The following is a 19,469-nucleotide window of genomic DNA, read 5'->3' as shown; positions in this document are numbered from 1 at the left end:
TTTATTTATTTATTTTTAAAGATTTTATTTATTTATTTGACAGAGAGAGAGAGCACGAGCAGGGGGAGTGGCAGGCAGAGGAAGAAGCAGACTCCCCGTTGAGCAGGGAGCCAGAGGTGGGGCTTGATCCCAGGATTCTGGGATCATGACCTGAGCTGAAGGCAGATGTTTAACTGGCTGAGCCACCCAGGTGCCCCAATTACTAGCATTTTTTTTTTTTTTATTGCAGAGTAGTAGTCTATAATGTGGATATGACACACTTTGTTTCACCATTCACTTATCCATTGAAAGATCTAGAACCCCTTTCTAATTTTTGGCTATTACAAATAAAGCTGCTAGGATCATTTATGTAGTCATTTTGGTGGGAACCTAAGTTTTCTTATCTCTGAGATAATTGCCTAGGAGTATCATTTCTGGGTTGTGTGGTAAAAGTATGTTTAGATTTTTAAGGAATTGACAAAATATTTCCCAGAGTGGCTGTACCATTTTTCACTCCCACCAGCTATATCTGAGTGATTTTGTTTATCTGCATCTTTGTCAGCATTTGATGTTATTACTATTTTCTTATTTTAGCCATTATGATTCTAACAGGATTGTTTACCTTTTTTTTGTTTTTTTTTTTTTTTGTTTTACTGTTGAGTTTTGAGAGTTCTTTATCAGATGTACGGTTTGCGGGTCTTTTACGAACATTTTCTTTCAGTCCATAACCTGCCTGTTCATCTTTTTAACAGGGTCTTTCTTTTTTTCTTTTTTCTTTTTTTTTAAGATTTTGTTTATTTATTTCTCAGAGAGAGAGAGCACAAGCAGGGGAAGTGGCGGGGAGAGGGAAAAGCAGACTCCCCACCTAGCAGGGAGTCCAATGCGGGACTTGATCCCAGGACTCTGGGATCATAACCTAAGCCGAAGGCAGACGCTAAACCAACTGAGCCACCCAGATGCCCTTAACAAGGTCTTTCACTGAGCAAAAGTTTTCAAGGAGCCCAGTTTCTTTGCTTTCAGTGTCATGTCTAAAAACACTTCATCTAGTCCTAATCCTGGAGACTATCTCCTATGTTTTCTTCTATTGTTTATACATACACTATACCCAATGTACTAACATTTTAAGATTTTTTTTTTTTTTAAGTAATCTCTACACCTAATATGGGGTTCAAACTCACAAGCCGGAGATCAAGAGTTGCATGCTCTACTGACTGAGCCAGCCAGGCACCCCCCAATGAACTAATACTTTTATCCTAATTCATATCCCATGTACCTAGGGTCTCTGCAGAATCAAATGACACACTTGAACAGATAATTGGAAAATCTTAATAAAGCAATCATTTACAAAGAAGTAGGAAGAGAAAAGAGAAAACAAGGGTGAAGCACTCCAGAGGGTAGCAACTGGGGCACTATTACCACTCCTAGACCTGACAGGACAAGAGGGAGAGCAGGTATTAAAACACAAAAGGGGCAGCTACAGCTGTGGAGTCCTCCTTGAAGGAGCTGTGGCCTGCCTAGCAGGGAGGGAGCTAGGAGAATATGTACCTGAACTTCACTCTCTGCCCTCCTACCTGCCAGAACTAGAGCCATGGTAGTAGTCCCTAAAGGGCATGGTATCAACTCAAGTTGGATTTTAGGAAAGGTATCAGAATTCCTACATTTAGATTCTTAAGGTGCAAGAATGAATAAAAAGTAAGCAAGGGAAAGAGAGAAATGAGAAATTCCAATGTCAACTAGACTTTTCTCATCAGATCAATGTTACATGTATTCGGTGCATTTAAAGTAAAGTATATGCAGGGGTGCCCGAGTGGCTCAGTCAGTTAAGTGTCTGCCTTCAGCAGGTCATGACCTTCAGGTCATGATCTCAGGGTCCTGGGATCGAGCCCCACATCAGTCAGGCCCCTGGCTTAGCAGGAAGCCTGCTTCTCCCTCTCCTCCTGCTTGTGCTCTCTCTATCAGATAAATAAATAAAATCTTTCAAAAAATAAATATATAAAATAAACTATATGCAATACAAGAAATTCTTACTCCAGAAGCAAAGCAAGAACTTCAAGTTGTACTGAAACTATTCACTATCTACGGTTTTTCTTCTCTCCAAAGGCAAACAATTCTGACCAGGGTTGAGTAATGGCACTGTTTTCCCCAGCCTACAGGCACTTTCTGGACTGCCAAGCAGTAATTACCTTGAGAAAGGGTGGGAGGGCAAAACTTGGTAGAAAGCGGAGAGAGCCAGAGCATGGCAGACAGTTGTCATCTAGGGATTCTGTCCATGTGGAATGGAATCTTCACCAAGGATCACACTAGATCTCATGCTACAGAGATTGGGGGGTCTGGGGTGGGTAGGGAGGAAGGTTAGAAAAACAATAGTTGTACTCATGAAAACTGGGACCAATGGAGGAAGGCATAACTGACCTAGGACCACTGCAGAGTCTCAAGATCATTTGGAGACACAGCAGTCCCTATCTCAGAGCAGCCACCAAGACTCTCTATCCTTATCAGCAGTGGGGTCTACAGAACCCAGGGCTAAGCTGGTGACCACAGCATCCTCCTTCTGAAGGGTAATCTGAATGCATTTATATTATACCCATTTAAGTTTAGATTGGTCTGGAAACTGGATGGCTTAAGCATGTAAGCTCCAATATGACAGCTGAGAAAAACAAGAATGTGACATAGCCCTGGAGTTCAAGAGGGTTATTCTGGATGGGAATTCTTTTCATCCACTCATTAAACACATATTGACCTGGTTCTTACCAAGTGCCAGTTACAGTTTGGGGTGTGAGGGATACAATGGTAAGTAAGTAGCAAGGTCCAGCTTTCATGGAGCTTACATCCTAGTAGGGAATGCCATCAAAGAAAAAAAGATAATAGAGATCATTGGCAAAGAGCGACTAATGCGATGGAAAAAACAGAAGAGTGTTTTGATCATAACTGACAGTGAGAGATAGAGGACTGCCATGCTAGCTGCGGAAGACCTCTCTGAAAAGGTGACCTTCGAGCTGAGCCATATTGATGGGATGGTGTGAGTGACGCACGAGGAGCAGGGAGGAATGCAAACAGCTGGTGCAAAGTAGCTGCAGCAGGACTAATGTTGGCCAATTTAAGAAACAGAAAGTGGTAAGGTTGGAGCAGTGTGAACCAGGAGGAAATCACACGAACTGAAAGGAGGAATGAAAGGGGTGGCACCAGATCTTACTCTAGGAAGGGCTAAAAGTGCTCCCTGCTCCATTTCAAACTTTAGCTGCAATGTGCACCCTGGGTGCTGATTAGATGCAACTCATTGATAATAATGTCCTGTTGCTTCTGATAATCACTGCAACCAAACTGATGAACCTGTAGTCAAGAGCCTCTGAACCAACACCACCAAGCCTTATTACCTTTGAGCCAATCGCCACTGCAGACCATGAAGGAAGAGCCAACACAGGTTTGCGAGGAGAATGCTCAAGATTTACCAGGCCCTGTTCCTCCATGCCCACCCACAGGAGCCTGTCCCTTTGGATAATTACAGGAGCTCTAACTTAAAAGTTTGCCTCCATCCTAACCCAATTTATCAAGAGCCAGGACTCCACAAGAATATACTCTGAATACTGCTGTTAAGACATTTTACCTTAAGACTTAGCTTTTGCTGGGGCCTTATCTCATTATGATTAGAGGGCATGAGACTCACCAGCTGTGGACAGCAGAGGTACCAGCATCAAGCTGCCCTGGTAATCCCCTCTCCAGGCATTCATTCCAGGGACACACAGAATCACCTGACGCACTATCTCCAGAGTTCTCAGGCAAGGGTTTGGCTTGGTTTGGTTTTTTGGGTTTTTTGTCCAGACTTCCTGAGGACTGCATAGCAGCAGAAGGAGGAGGAAGAAATAGGTCTTCTTTGACCACCACAGCACTACTTAATGTACTCACAGGACTTTTACAACCACTGGGTAGTTTCTCAACCAGGTACTCTTCTAATCTGCTAAAAAATCTAGGAGAGTTCTGGTTTTGCATGTAACTTCTGAGGGAAAGCTGCCATGTAAAACAAGTAAAAAAAACCTGAACAGACTGAAAATTCAACAACTCGTCTTAGATCCATACGAGAAGGGAGGACACAGACAAAATGTTGCCTCCCAGGTCAGACAAGGAGTCCCACCTTCCTGGAGCAGAGATACACAAGCAGAAACTAAGGTGGGAACCAGTGCTGGGGCAGGAAAATCAGAACTGTAAATGACAAATTGCTAGAGGCTCAATATAGACAAGACTGAGATTTAAAAAGTTCAGGGGGATTCAATCATAAACAGGGTCCCACAATATTCTAAGACTTACCTCCAGGAGCTCTACCAGATTCCCACAAAAAGTACTGGAGAAAAACACCCCCATGCTTCTGGCAAAGGAAGGGGAAAAGGTACCATTTTGAAATAAGCAGAGCACTCTCTTCTTAACTAGACCTGCTCTCAGGGGAAACTAATTAACCAGAGCCTGATCAGTTGGAGAATTACCAGAGCTTAACTGACCTGGGGAAGGGAAATACCCAACTCCAGCCCACTCTAGTTATCCTGTTCCACCTAAGGGGAGAGAAAAAAAACTCTGAAACTCTTGTAGAGTTCACAGTCCAGAGGCCTAGCCTCACTAAAAGACTGAGATTTAATCACAAGAATACAGAATCTTTCCCTTCCCCAAATATCTCACTACCACATTACTAAATACCTATTTATAACAGCTCCTTTTACCTGGTAAATCATGTCAGGCTATCAGGAAAAAATTATAAGGCATACCAAAAGATGAAAAACACAATTTTTAATTTTTTTTCTATTTTTAAGATTTATTTTAGAGAGACAGTAGGGTGGGAGTGGGGAGGGGGTACAGGGAGGGATAGGGAAGAGGGAGAGAGAAACTCAAGCCGATGCTACCCTCAGTGTGAAGCCCCAGGCTCCTAGGCCTGATCCAGGTACCCCAAAAACATTATTTTATTTTTTTAAGATTTATTTCTTTAATTGACAGACCAAGAGAGCACAAGCAAGAGGAGAAGTAGAGGCAGAAGGAGAAGCAGGCTTCCCCGCTGAGCAGGGAGCCCAAAGTGGGACTCGATCCTGGGACTCTGGGATCATGACCTCACCAAAAGGCAGACACTTAACCAACTGAGCCACCCAGGTGCCCCAGAAAACACAATTATAAAGACACAGAGCAAGCATCTGAACCAGACATGGTGATGGTGTTGCGCTTACCAGACTGGGAACTCAAACAACTGTGATTAATATACCTAAGTGTCCTGATGGATAAAGAAGACGGCATGCAAAAACAAACAGGCAATGTAAGCATAGAGAGGGAAATCCTAGGAAAGAAAATACCTTGCTAAAGATAAGAACACTGTAACAGAAATGAACACCTTTGATGGGCTTATTAGTAGACAAGATGCAGCTGAGGAATGAATCTCTGAACTTGAGGATGTATCAGTAGAATCTTCAAAAACCGAAGCAAAGAGAACAAAGACTACAAACAAAAAACAGAACAGAATATCCAAGGACCACGGGACAACTTTAAAAGGTGTAACATATGTGAAATGGGAATGCCTCAAGGAGAAGAAAGAGAGAAAGGAATGGAAGAAATATTTGGAATGGTAACTGAGAATTTCCCAATATCTAACACCATACCACACAGCTCCAGGGAGTTCAGAATAAATGTCCAAAAAACCATACCTAGTCATATCATTTTCAAACTACAGAAAACCAAATATAAGGAAAAAAATCCTGAAAAGGAGCCAGAACTTACCTCTAAGTATTACGTCTGACTTCTCCTGAGAAATCATCAAGCAAAAAGACAGTGGAGTGGAATACTTAAAGTATTAAGAGAAAAAAAAAAAAAACACTAACCCAGAACTCTGTACCCTTCAATTATCCTTCAAAAGTGAGGGAGAAATACTTTCTCAGACAAACAGAAATGGAAGGAATTTGTTATCAGTGGACCTGCCTTTCAAGAAATATTAAAATAAGTTCCTTAGAGAGAAGGAAAAAAAAAATACAAGTCACCAACTGGGATCTACAGAAAGAAAGGGATAGCATCGAAGAAAGAATAAACAAAGGTAAAATAAAAATGCCTATTTTTCTTATTCTTAATTGATCCAACAGATAACAGTTTGTTCAGAATAATAATTACAACAATGTATCCAGTTATGCATGCTTATGTATATATCCTCATGCAAAAAAATGAATCTTGACACATTCCTTACACCCTTCACAAAAATTAACTCATACTGGATTGCAGACCTAAAACTATAAACTCCTATGCTATAAACTATAAGCAGATGCAAAACTATCACACTCCTAAAAGATAACATAGGAGAAAACCCAAATGACCTTAAGTATGGTAATGAGTTTTTAAATACAATACCAAAGGCACAATCCATGAAAGAAGTAATTGATACACTGACTTCATTAAAACTAAAAACTCCTCCTCCATGGAAGACAATGTCAAGAGAATGAGAAGACAGCTGCAGACTGGGAGAAAGTATTTACAAAAGACACAACTGGTAAAGGACTATAATCCAAAATACACATGCAATCTTAAAACTCTACAATAAGAAAGAAAAACAAAAATCCTATTTAAGAAAATAGTCAAAGACCTTAACAGACACCTGACCAAATAAGATGTATAGATGGCAAAAAAGCATATGAGAAATGTTCCACATCATATGTCATCGGGGAATTACAAATTAAAACACCAGTGAAATACCACTATACTCCCATTAAAATGGCCCAAATCCAGAAAACTGATGAGACCACATGCTGGCAAGAATATAGAGCAAAAGAAACTCTCATTCATTGCTGGTAGGAAGGCAAAATAATAAAGCTCCTTGGTTGCTTACAAAACTAAACTTACTCTTATCATACAATCCAGCAATAGCACTCTTGGTATTTACCCAAAGGAGTTGAAAATTTATGTCCACACAAAAACCTGTACATGAATGTTTTGGCAGCTTTATTCATAATGCCAAAATTTGGAAGCAACCAAGATGTCCTTCAGAAGGTGAATGAGTAAACAGTGGTATGCCCAGACAATGGACTAGTATTCAGCGCTAAAAAGAAATGAATTATCAAGCCATGAAGACACGGAGGAACACTAAATGTGTGTAAACTAAGTGGAAGAAGCCAGTCTGAAAATGCTATATACTTTATATGTATACTATATATATACTTTATGATTCCAACTATACGACATTCTTAAAAAAAACAATATATTGGAAACAGTAACAAGTTCAGTGGTTGCCAGGGGTTGATGGGAAGGGGAGGAAGGGATGAGTAGAAGAAGAAAGCATTTTTAGGCAGTGAAAGTACTCTGTATGATACTATAATGATGGATACATATCATTATACATTTGTCCAAACCCAGAAATTGTACACCGGCAAGGCTGAATCATAATGTGAACTATGCACTTGGAGTGATTACCATGTGTTAATATAGGTTCATCAATTGTAACAAACACGCCACTGGTGGGGGATGCTGACAATGGGAAGGGCTCGGGTGAGCAGGGGGTAGATAGGAAATCCCTGTACCTTTCTATCGGTCTTGCTGAAAACCTAAAAAATTGCTCTAAAAAATAGTCTCTGTTAAAAAAAAAAAAGTCTAGGAAAAATAGTCATATATAGAGACATAATTGTCTATTGGCGTTAAGGGTCCCAAATAAAGATTTTTGTCTATAGAGTCCTTTAGTTGGTGACTACCAACAGAATTGCTCTTGTCCCTACCCCAAAGCTCCACTGTTATTGAAGGACTATGTTTAACACTTACCTCTTTGCTGCTGTCTCAGTCCCTCAAAATGATTTTGTAGGACATCAAAATACCATAAGTATTAATGAATTGGCTTCCATTAAAGTATTCTTAAGCAAATTCTTAGTAAATTTCTCATGTCGTTTAAAAAAGGAATTGAGTTCTTGCCTCAACAATCAGCAATTACACATAATTAGAATTTTGAATATTTTTGACAATATGTTATCTAAATTATAAGCACTAGAAATAGGCTCATGATTGAAAATTATGTGATTAGTAGCAAGCCTGTTAATATTTTTTAAAATTCAAAACTACAGGATTCTCTAGCACTGAATATTTTTACATGCTCATGAAAAAAAAAGATATACAATCTAATATGATCAAAACACACTTCAAGATTAAAATCCTTATTCAAATGATCCATGTTTCCTGACCTTCCTTCAGAAAGTTCAAGGCTTTTTGTGGAAAAGCCCTTCTTAGAACGCCCTAAATTGAATGGCCATAGCTGAATAGCAATTTTCTACATTCCATGAGAAGTCATGTTGCCCTGCTTTTTTCAGACGTCATCAGCTTATCTGGCTAAAACTCATGGCTCTTCTCACTGCCCCTTCTTACCCCATGAAAATGTCAAGTCAAAGCCATCTTTTCAAGAAGCTTCCTTCTTTGGAGAAGCTGGCCTGGTCCCTTCTTTCCTGACATACAGGCTCATCAGTTCTCAGAAAGAAAGATGGAACAAGATAGAGTGTGAAAAAGAAAATTCCCTGCCCAAGGCCCTACATGAGGACGGGAAATTTTTCTTTTCTTAGCCATTCAGAGATCCTGACTGGCATCACCTCCCAGGACTCCAAATGCTTCCTTTCTTGTTATAATCCTCTTAAGTTCTTTTTTTCCATTCCCCCTGCGATTCTGTCAGTGTTTCTCACTCATTCTCCCCGGGTTTGGTGCCCCTCCTCCACCCTGCAAGCCTCACCCAGAGACAGGGAAAGAGACCGAGGAGGCTTTCAAGTTTATGGCCCATTATAGGTGAATGCTGGGAGGTGTTCAGCAGGCCTGCGGAACTAATCAGTTATCTTAACACTAAGGACAGTAGGGCCAGGGTTTGTAGACGGCTAAATGTCACTGCTTATTTTAATTGTAAGGAAAAAAAGAAAATCAGTTTTATGAATCACTGATCAGTGCTTTGAACCCCCCCCCCAAAAAAATCCACAAAATCACTCACTAGTGCAGACCAATTAAGAAAGAAAGAAGTTGGGGGGGGGTGCAGACTCAAAAGAAAATTCTTTGCTTAGTGAACAAAACTAAAGCAAGGTAAATCAATGCTACTGCAGAAATTTTAAATGAAACAATGAGACATGCTTTATGTTCAGATGAGGCTTATATGAAACCGACACTAAGATTCCATATTCAGAGTTAATCACAAAACCATAGAATGTGGGTTAAACTACTGTGAAAGGTAAAATACAAGGCGACAGGACACAGAAATTTTAATCAGCAAAAAGATTACCATAATCCCCAAGTGGGCTTACTTTTGAAAGAAGAGACATTTGTAGAGGACAAACATTCTTAAAACAATAGGAATGGTGTATAAAATTAACCTGAGTAGGATCTAAACTAATGTTTTGGTGAGTCAGTAGACGTACTTTCTAAAAGCAGTATGTTTTTCCATAAGGGACAAAATGAACTTTTTCTGGTCAGCATGGTCCAATTTTTCTAAGATTAGAATGTGAGCTTTTTGAAGGCAAGGGTTTCTTTATGCTTCATGGCTTCTAATATGTGGGGATTACCCAATTAATAAAAAAATAAATAAATCAGTAATTAAATAATATGATCATATTCTTGGGTACTCTCAAGGAATGATTATTACTGTAAAGCTCCTCTCCCATTGGGTTTTTGGACAAAATACCACATAAAAAGTACAAAAATGTAAATCATTGGTGATTATAAGAAGTCATTGTTGTTTGACAACAATCACACCATTCAACAATGATAACAGAGCACATTACAAGAAAAAATAAATTGGTTATTTTTAAAAAAAGAACTACTTTTTTCTCTTTTCCTAAGAAGAGGTAAGATGTTTACAGGTTTCTTCTTACCTACCAGAAAAGACACCCAGCCACAGGACAATCAAGCTCCTTTTGTTGAGAGACCAGTCCAAGGAATGGTTGTAGGAAAATTAAGGGTTACTTCTTCAAAGAACATTCTAAACAATTATGAGACTCTTAGGTGGAAAAGCCAGCATCACAGTAAAGAAAGGTAAATTTTGATGAAGCCTTTTCTGAAAAAGTAAGAGTAAATTACAAGAAATAAACTTAATTTGTGGGAAACAGTATATTAACAATACTGAAATTTTATGAGTTCAGACCAAGAAGGTAAATTTGCATAAATATGCAGATTATGATCAGGAAAACAAGAGTTTCACTATATTATTCATCTCTGTGACCAAGTCTGTTCTATTTATCATCACATTTTGGTCACCTTTGCTGAGTACACAGAACTCTGGAGGACAGACTAGTCAAGTGAACACAGAAGGGAAGGTAAAAAACAAAGCGTTTTTATATGGAGTTCAGCTCTGTAGTGACCCAATACACATAATAAGCCATAAAGAAGAGACCACTAACATTTAACGATAATAAAATTATAATAATAACAATCTTTACATTTATGCAAGGTGTTACATTTTCCAAAGTGCTTTTGCATTTATTCTAGCTGCTTTAATATCCCCAAATAGTAAGTATTCATTTTTGGCCCCTGAGGAAAATGTATCATTTAGAAGATTTCTGGCCTATCTGGCTTTCTTTGAGGAAATTCAACCCAAATTGAAAAGTACTTTCCTCCCAAGCGTAAGTTCTGCTCTCCACATAGCATGATAAAATAGCAGTCCAGGATAATATGAAAGCAGGTTTAAATTGCTATGAATCAGCCAAAGAAAAAGTTTACTGAAATAACAAATTATTTGTCTTGGAGATATAATTCTGCAGATCAACAAAATAATATATTCAGTAGAAACTACTAGTGGTCTACCAAAATCCTTTTCCTTCTTTTTCTGGGCACATGACTATTGCTAGACTACATTTCCCAGCATCCCTTGTGATTAGGTGTAGCCATAGAGTGTGAAGACAAGTGACAAAGGCCACTACTTGGCCTGAGCCTTAGGACACTAGGCATGTTTCATCATGTCTTCTTTTCCCTTTCCATTTGAAGGAACCTGGATAGAAGGCAATCTCACTTTGACCAAACAGATGGCAATAAGCCCTAGGGGATGCTTCTGTAAGCTGAAGGAAGGTACCTGGGTTGTTAAATGATCTCATGTTTTCATGCACACTATTAAATGGAATCTTCATAGCTTCATGAGGTAGAAAATATATCTCTTTCACAGATTAGAAAATATTTGAAAAATTCTATCACTTGCCCAGCATTGCCCAATAAGAGATTGACAGACTGTGGGCATAGGACATGAACCTAAATTTTCTAATCCTACTTCACCTTCTTATTTCAACAAGTTATCAGAATTTTATTCATCCAAAATATAAACAAGGTCTCCTAATAACTATTTGTTGCTGTCATTGTTTCCTGATGCATTCCCAGCACATAGCACAGTGCCTGCCACATAGTGGGATTGAGCAAATATTTATGCATAATGTATAAAGTGAATGCATAAATAAATGTAGTGGACCTTGAAGGTTGAGTAGAATTTTGGCTTTACCTGTCAGGTCTGGAGTCAGGATTTCATACAGATAACCCTCAGAACTTACAGAAGGACCTTGGCTTATATGTGTGATAGCTATTTGACCGCTGAGCATCTGGAGAAAAAAGGCCTAGGTATATATATCCAAGATAAATGAAAACATAGGTCATCACCTAAAGTTGTACCTGAATCTTCAGAGTAACATTATTCACAATAGCCAAAAGGTAGAAACAACCTATTGCTCAACTGATACATGGATAAACAAAATGTCATCTATCTATTCAATGGAATATTATTCATTCATGAAAAAGGATGACATACTGGAATAAGCTACTCCCAGACGATGGAAGAACAGCATGAGAGAAGAATGAGACAAGTTGAGGAGGGTGTCAACAAGCAGGGCCTTTTTTTTCTTTTTACTATTTTATTTATTTGAGAGAAAGACAGAGAGAGAGTATGTGTGAGAAGGGTAGAGGGAGAAAATCTTCAAGCAGACTTCCCACTGAGCATGGAGCTGGAAACCAGGCTCCACTGGGGCTGATTCCACAACCCATGAGATCATGACCTGAGCCAAAACCAAGAGTTGGGCAATTGACCAACAGCCACCCAAGCACCCCAACAAGCAGACTGTTAAAAGATATACAGGTTTCCACTAAGCAAGAGAAGAAGTGAGGCATTCCAACACGAGAGGAACATAAGCCAGGGCCTGGGGTTGTTGGCATGTTGTATTATAAAATGACATAGATTATCAACAGTCTAATGACTTCAAAACACCCTCTTCCATGGGTATTTATCTTGTCCATGTTCTACTCTTGTCCTTCACCCCGTATCAAACAACTCAAAAAGGGAGCTCAATGAATGACTCCCTGCTCTACTTCATGCACTCCTCATTTTCAGGTACCCACAGTTCCACTTAAGAGGAATTCCATTCATGCCATCTGTCCAGCTCCAGTGTAGGGGAATCAGAGATGGCAAAACTTAACCAATGGTGAAGCCTTGCCACTCAGCTCTTAGGCTTTATAAGGGTCCTTAAAATTTCATTGCCAGATAGGCTTTTGATATGGGGAACAAGTTGGCCTAAAATGGTGGTTGGAAACCTGTAAAGGCAGGGCTGAGGCACTCTAAGTTCATGCTAGAGCAGGGATAGGGCTATAGCCTCTGCTTGTAATTCAGTGTACTGTTCAAGTAGTGATGGTATATGCTGACCTTAATTCTGCAGCAGCCAGGCTCTTCACAAACATTCTTTAACATCAAGACAATGAAATTCTGGTACCTAAGACCCTGAAGTCACCATCTTTGTTTCTTTGGCGAACTTGCTGGCACTAATTCCAATTGCACTCCTCCAAAGATTCTTGCTTAAACAAAAGCACTTCTGTGTTCACTTTGTTTGGTAAAGTTGGGGATGCCTAGGTTCGACCCTGTATCTGAGCACCTTCTTATTAGCTACACTACAGGATCAGGTGGTAGGTCCTTAACCACTAATTAAACTCACCTATTTAAGATTCTTAAAATTTAACAGTGATTGAATATTAATACAAAATCAATAATTATAAGTATAAATATTAAATTAACATCTTGATAGATTCTTTAATTTATTAATTTTTCTTATACTCTGTTGAAATGAACTTGATTCAAACATGCAAAATGCAAAATAATTCTTTTTCCAATCAGAAAATTCTACACCCCAATCACGTTATTTATCATTCCTTCTACAGAAATCATCACATGTAGAAGTCAAAGATTTATGGAATCCTTTTAAAAGATAAATAATTCATTGAATATATTTGCTGAAGTATTGTAAACTTCATGAAAATCAGCTATACCATTATTTCCTCTTGCTCATATGATTTGAGATGCTTTTTGTCCTTTAACAGTTTTATGGAGTTATGCTTCTTCATCAATGGGGGGATAATGGGGCAAAAATAGAAGATATAAAAATACATTTAAGGGTGCCTCGGTGGCTCAGTCAGTTAAGCTTCTGCCTTCCACTCAAGTCATGATCCCAGCATCCTGGGATCGAGTCCCATGTCGTTGTCGGGCTCCCTGTGCTCCTCTGCCCCTCCCCTCACTCAATCTCTCTTGGTCTCATGCTCTCTCTCTCTCAAATAAATAAATTCTTTAAAAAATACATTTAAGAGGTGGAAAATGACTTATTGTGCCAAGCTGATAATGAGATTGATATTTAAATGATATTTAATCAAAGACTAAATTAGTTAATAAATTTGTTATTTTAAATTTTAAAATGAACAATTGCAGAATAAATTCTTCTCAGTTTTTTAAATGTCCTGAATTGGTTTTCAAGATATTTCAAGTTCAATGATCAGAGCATGACGTAAAGTATGTAAGTCAAGGGACGCCTGGGTGGCTCACTTGGTTAAGCAGCTGCCTTCGGCTCAGGTCATGATCCCAGCGTCCTGGAATCGAGTCCCACATCGGGCTCCTTGCTTGGCGGGGAGCCTGCTTCTCTCTCTGCCTCTGCCTGTGCTCGCTCTCTCTCTCTCTCTGACAAATAAATAAATAAAATCTTAAAAAAAAAAAAGTATGTAAGTCAAAGTCAAAAGCCATTTAACTGACCACATAAACTGGCTTCCAGCCACTGTGAGAACACAAAAGGGTTAAAATGGATTGTGATGAACTTGTACCTTCCACCTGAAATGACAATATTGTGGTTAATGTGAAACCACAATGTTCATTGACTTCTATAGGTCACTTTATAAATTCAAACTATTGGTTTCTCAGCAAAAGATAGATGGTATAGTGAAAAGAGATCAACACTCCCTCTGTGTCACTGGATGAGACAGGAAGTTCCGATATTCTCCTCCAAAGGTCTTATGAATTATTTGGTTGAGATTGCAAAATCATAGCCAGGAATCTGGCAGTAATTCAAAATAGCTTTAAGAAGGATTATACATTGGGACCAGGCTGAATTTTTGAAAGATTGTTTTTTGATCCTGGGATATGCTCAGTCACTTTAATCTAGTATCTATGTCTTGGAATTTGATTGTTGTAGTTGTTGCCACATCATTATAAATGAGAAAGGTATTCAGTCATGCTGAATGAGGATATTTATATGTAAATAGAAGATGTTTTGCTTTGGCAATACCACTATTCCTGGGATTGAAGTGTATATGATTTTCCAAGAGCTACAGTAGCCACTAAAAAAAAAAAAAAAAGAAAAGAAAAAGAAAAGGAAAGAAAGAAAGACACTATGTATTTTGAATTTTAATTTCTTTCTACTTTATGTCCAATATTTAATGTTCAAAAAAACCCCCACAGGGACGCCTGGGTGGCTCAGTTGGTTAAGCAGCTGCCTTCGGCTCAGGTCATGATCCCAGAGTCCTGGGATCGAGTCCCACATTGGGCTCCTTGCTCAGCGGGGAGCCTGCTTCTCCTCCCTCTGCCTCTGCCTGCCTCTCTGTCTGCCTGTGCTCACTCTCTCTGACAAATAAATAAATAAAATCTTTAAAAAAAAAACCCACAAAATTAGAAGCAGTCCACCTTACACAAATGATTCCATATGTTCATCCAGACCATTATTTTACGATTATTTAAAGAAAAATCTCATCAAAATATTTTACCAAGCATATCTTGTCCACAATCCCAATGTTTTATTAGTTTTTTTTCTGAATGACATGATAAACCCCATCTAAGCTTGCAAATTAAAGATCAAAACCTGATCTTCTAACAACCTAACGAGAGTGATAGATGTTAACAGTAATGTGGATAAGAATTATTGGACTCAGATAAAAAATTAAATTAGAGTTTATTGCAAACATTGCAGATCTCAAGTTCATCAAATGATGTTCACTTAATTCATTTGAGTATTCATTTAGTATTTTCAATGTTCAAAGCTAGATAATGCAAGCTAGAAGGAAAATAAAGAGGCCTAAGATACAGTCATTGCGCTCAAAGAACTTTCAAGACAATAGGAGAAACAAACATTCAAAATTCTATGACGGGATTAATTTTACCCTCTTAGTAATGCTGCAAACACCATCTTTGACTCATACTTGTAAATATCATTTGGACCTCACACTGAACCCTGATCTACTTACATAGGCAACAAATATTTCAAATTTCCACCAAATATTATTCCTTTAAGAACTGTCTCATAACAAATTCTGTTTTAAAAAGTTCTCTAAGTTTAAAACCACAATGAGAGGGGCACCTCGGTGGCTCAGCGGGTTAACCCTCCGCCTTCAGCTCAGGTCATGATCCCAAGGTCCTGGGATCAAGCCCCACATTGGGCTCTCTGCTCAGCGGGGAGCCTGCTTCCCCCTCTCTCTGCCTGCCTCTCTGCCTACTTGTGATCTCTCTCTGTGTCAAATAAATAAATAAATAAATAAAATCTTTAAAAAAAAAAAACACCACAATGAGATATCACCTCATGCTTATTAGAGTGGCCATCATCAAAAAGACAGGAGTTGAGTGTTGGTGTGGATGTGGAACAAAGGGAACCCTTGGGCACTGCTGGTGGGAATGCAAACTGGTACAGCCACTCTGGAAAACAGTATGGAGGTTCCTCAAAAAATGAAAAATAGGACTACCAGATTATGCAGCAATTCTACTTCTAGAAATATATCCAAAGATAACAACACTAACTTGAAAAGATAGCTCATCCCTATATTCATAGCAGCATTATTTACAACAACCAAGACATGGAAATAACCTAAGTGTTCATCAGTGGATGAATAGACACACACACATTATTCATTCACTAAAAATAAACAAATAAATAAAGCCGAGAAAATCCTACCTTTTGCAGGAACATAGATGGATAAACTTTATTATACTAAGTGCAATAAATCAGACAAAGAAAGACAAATGCTGTATGATTTCACTTACATATGGAATCTAAACAAACAAATAGAAAACCCCCCAAACAAAACCCACTACATTCATAGAGAAAGAGATCAGATTTGTGGTTACTAAAGGTGGGAGGGAGAAGAGGGAATTAGAGGAAGGCGTTCAAAAGGAAAAAATTCACAATTATAAGTACTAGGGATATAATATATAAAATGAAGGCTATAGTTAATACTGCTATATGATATATAGGAGAGTTGTTATGACAACGGTAGAGCCTAAAGTTCTCATCATAGGGAGAATTTTTTTTCTTTTTACTGTATCCAAAGGAGCTGATGGATGTTAACTAAACCTATTGTGGGAATCATTTCACAATATATGTGAACCAAACCATGATGCTATATACCTTGAACTTATACAGTGATGTATGTCAATTATTTCTCAATAAAGCCAGAAAAAGAACACTAAGCAGACATGTGGAAAATTCTGCTTGCTGATTAAGGCTTCAACAGAATTATATAATTAATAAAAATTAAGTTTAAGGAAAAAATCTCAGAGCAATATAAAATATCTATTATCAAATATAAGTAATCAAATGCTGATAATTTTTAGCAGATATTTCAGAGTTAAAATATTGGGATTCTTTTTTTTAATCTTTTTAAAATTTATTATTATTTTTATTTTTTACTAACATATAATGTATTATTTGTTTCAGGGGTACAGGTCTGTGAATCATCAGTCTTATACAACACACAGCGCTCACCATAGCACATACCCTCCCCAATGTCCATCATCCAGCCACCCCATCCCTCCCACACCCCTCCCCTCCAACAACCGTCAGTTTGTCTCCTGAGATTAAGAGTCTCTTACGGTTTGTCTCCCTCTCTGCTTTTGTCCCATTTCATCTTTTCCTCTCTTCCCCCATGATCCTCTGCTTTGTTTCTCAAATTCCACATATCAGGGAGATCATATGATAATTGTCTTTCTCTGATAGCCTTATTTTGCTTGGCATAATACCCTCCAGTTCCATCCTCATTGTTGCAAATGGCAAGATTTCATTTTTTGATGGCATATTCCATTATACGTATATGCCACATCTTCTTTATCCATTCATCTGCCAGTGGACCTCTGGGCTCTTTCCAGAGTTTGGCTATTGTGGAAAAATGTTGGGATTCTTATGGAGTCTATGATTAAGATATCTATTATGATTCAATACATGTATTCCATATTCTGTACTCTTATTTGCAAAAAATTACTTTTGTATTTTGAGAGTCATGGTAATCTATTACTCTGTTTATACAATGAGGAAAGCTAATATCTGCCACACTCTTAATTATTAAGTGTTCCATACCAGATAAAACTGACATGTAATTATACACGTTTGGGAAGGACATTACTAACCTCTTTACAATTCTTCTTTTTTTTTTTCCAGATTTCATTTTTACGTAATCTTTACATCTAACGTGGGGCTTGCATTTGCAATCCCTGAGATCAAGAGTTGCATGCTCTACTGACTGAGCCAGTCAGGTACCCCTAACCTACTCACAATTTTGGGGGATCTATCTATTTACTTGGTGCTACTTCTTATAACCACATTGGTGGGTACAAGTGGAAATAAAAATATAAAAGTAAAAATACAGAAGGACATCCAGGAAGTAACAACCAGGCTAGTGAAATTCAACTAGTTTCCAATGTCCCAATTCATATATTCCCTGGAGTTACTGATAAACTCTCACAGTACCTACAATTTCAGGGATGGAAGGACAGGAGGAAAGCTCCCATCCACAAATCCAGGCACTGAAAGTGAGCCAAATACCAAAGGGAGACATGCTGAAGAAATGGCATAATCCTCTGAGAGATCACACTAGAGGGAAGATGCAGACAAAGTGCTAGAAACCTCTGCTTATCCCAGTACAGAGGAAATGGTAAAGCCAGTCTGCTTTGGGTACTTAATGATGGTTCATTCCTCACAACCATATGCATTTGATACTACTATACTCTCCTTTTATAGATGAGGAAACTAAACATTAGAGAGTTAACTAACTTGTCCAAGGTGACCACGAACAAGAGCCAACATTCAAATCACTGTGCTCTTAGACTGTACACTCCACCTTAAACTGAGAGCCCTCCATTCACCTTTGCATTATTAATAGCACTGTGTTAAAAATACAAAAGGATAGATCTCCCCACTGGACTGCTTGAGGGTAAGGGCCATACCTTTTCTTTTCTTTCTTTTTTTTTTCTTGGCTTTCAACATTAATTGTTTTTTTTCTTCCCTTTTTCAGCCAATTTCTTATTTTATTAACTCTTTTTTTAAGGTTTCTTTTTAAATTTTCATTTTTACAGTTACATCCTATCATTTCATTATACTTAATTTTTGCATATATATGTTTTTCTTTCTTTACAATTTTGGGGTACGGTCTCTTTTAACAAATGGACAAAAATACACCCAAGACATAGTGTATTGCTCTGTTCTGTTCACCTGTCTGTTTATATTCCTTCTTTTTTTTAATCTTTTAATTTTAATTTTTATAATTATAGTCTACCCTTTCATTATATTTAATTTTATTTTTGTACATATGTAAATTTTTCTTTCTTAACAATTTTGGGATCTAAGTTTCTAACAAACAGACCAAAATACACACAGGATCCAGTGTACTGCTCTGTTCTGTTTGCCTGTCTAATTATATTCTTTTTATTATTATTTTGATTTCAGTTTTGGGTCTTTTCTGATTGTTTAGTCTTCTCTTCTTGTTTAGTGTATATTTCTCTGGGGTCGTTGTTGCCATTTTGGTGTTTTGTTCTCTCATTCGTCTATTCTTCTCTGGATAGAATGACAAGATGGAAAAACTCACCTCAAAAAAGAGAACAAGAGGAGGCAGTACCAACTGCAAGGGACCTAATCAGTATGGATATAAGTAAGATGTCAAAACTAGAATTCAGAAGGATGATTATAAGGATACTAGTTGGGCTTGAAAAAAAAAGCATAGAAGACACTAGAGAATCCCTTTCTGGAGAAATAAAAGAACTAAAATCTAATCGAGTTGAAATAAAAGAGGCTATAAATGAGGTACAATAAAAAATGGAGGCTATAGGTGCTAGGATAAATGAGGCAGAAGAGAGAATTAGTGATACAGAAGACAAAATGATGGAGAATAAAGAAGCTGAGAAAAAGAAAGATAAGCAACTCCTGGATCATGAGGGGAGAATTCGAGAGATAAATGATACCATAAAGTGAAACAGTATTAGAGTAATTGGGATC

This window comes from Martes martes, assembly GCF_963455335.1.
Source record: "Martes martes genome assembly, chromosome: 11".
Lineage (NCBI taxonomy): Eukaryota > Metazoa > Chordata > Mammalia > Carnivora > Mustelidae > Martes > Martes martes.
Note: the sequence above shows the minus strand (reverse complement) of the source record.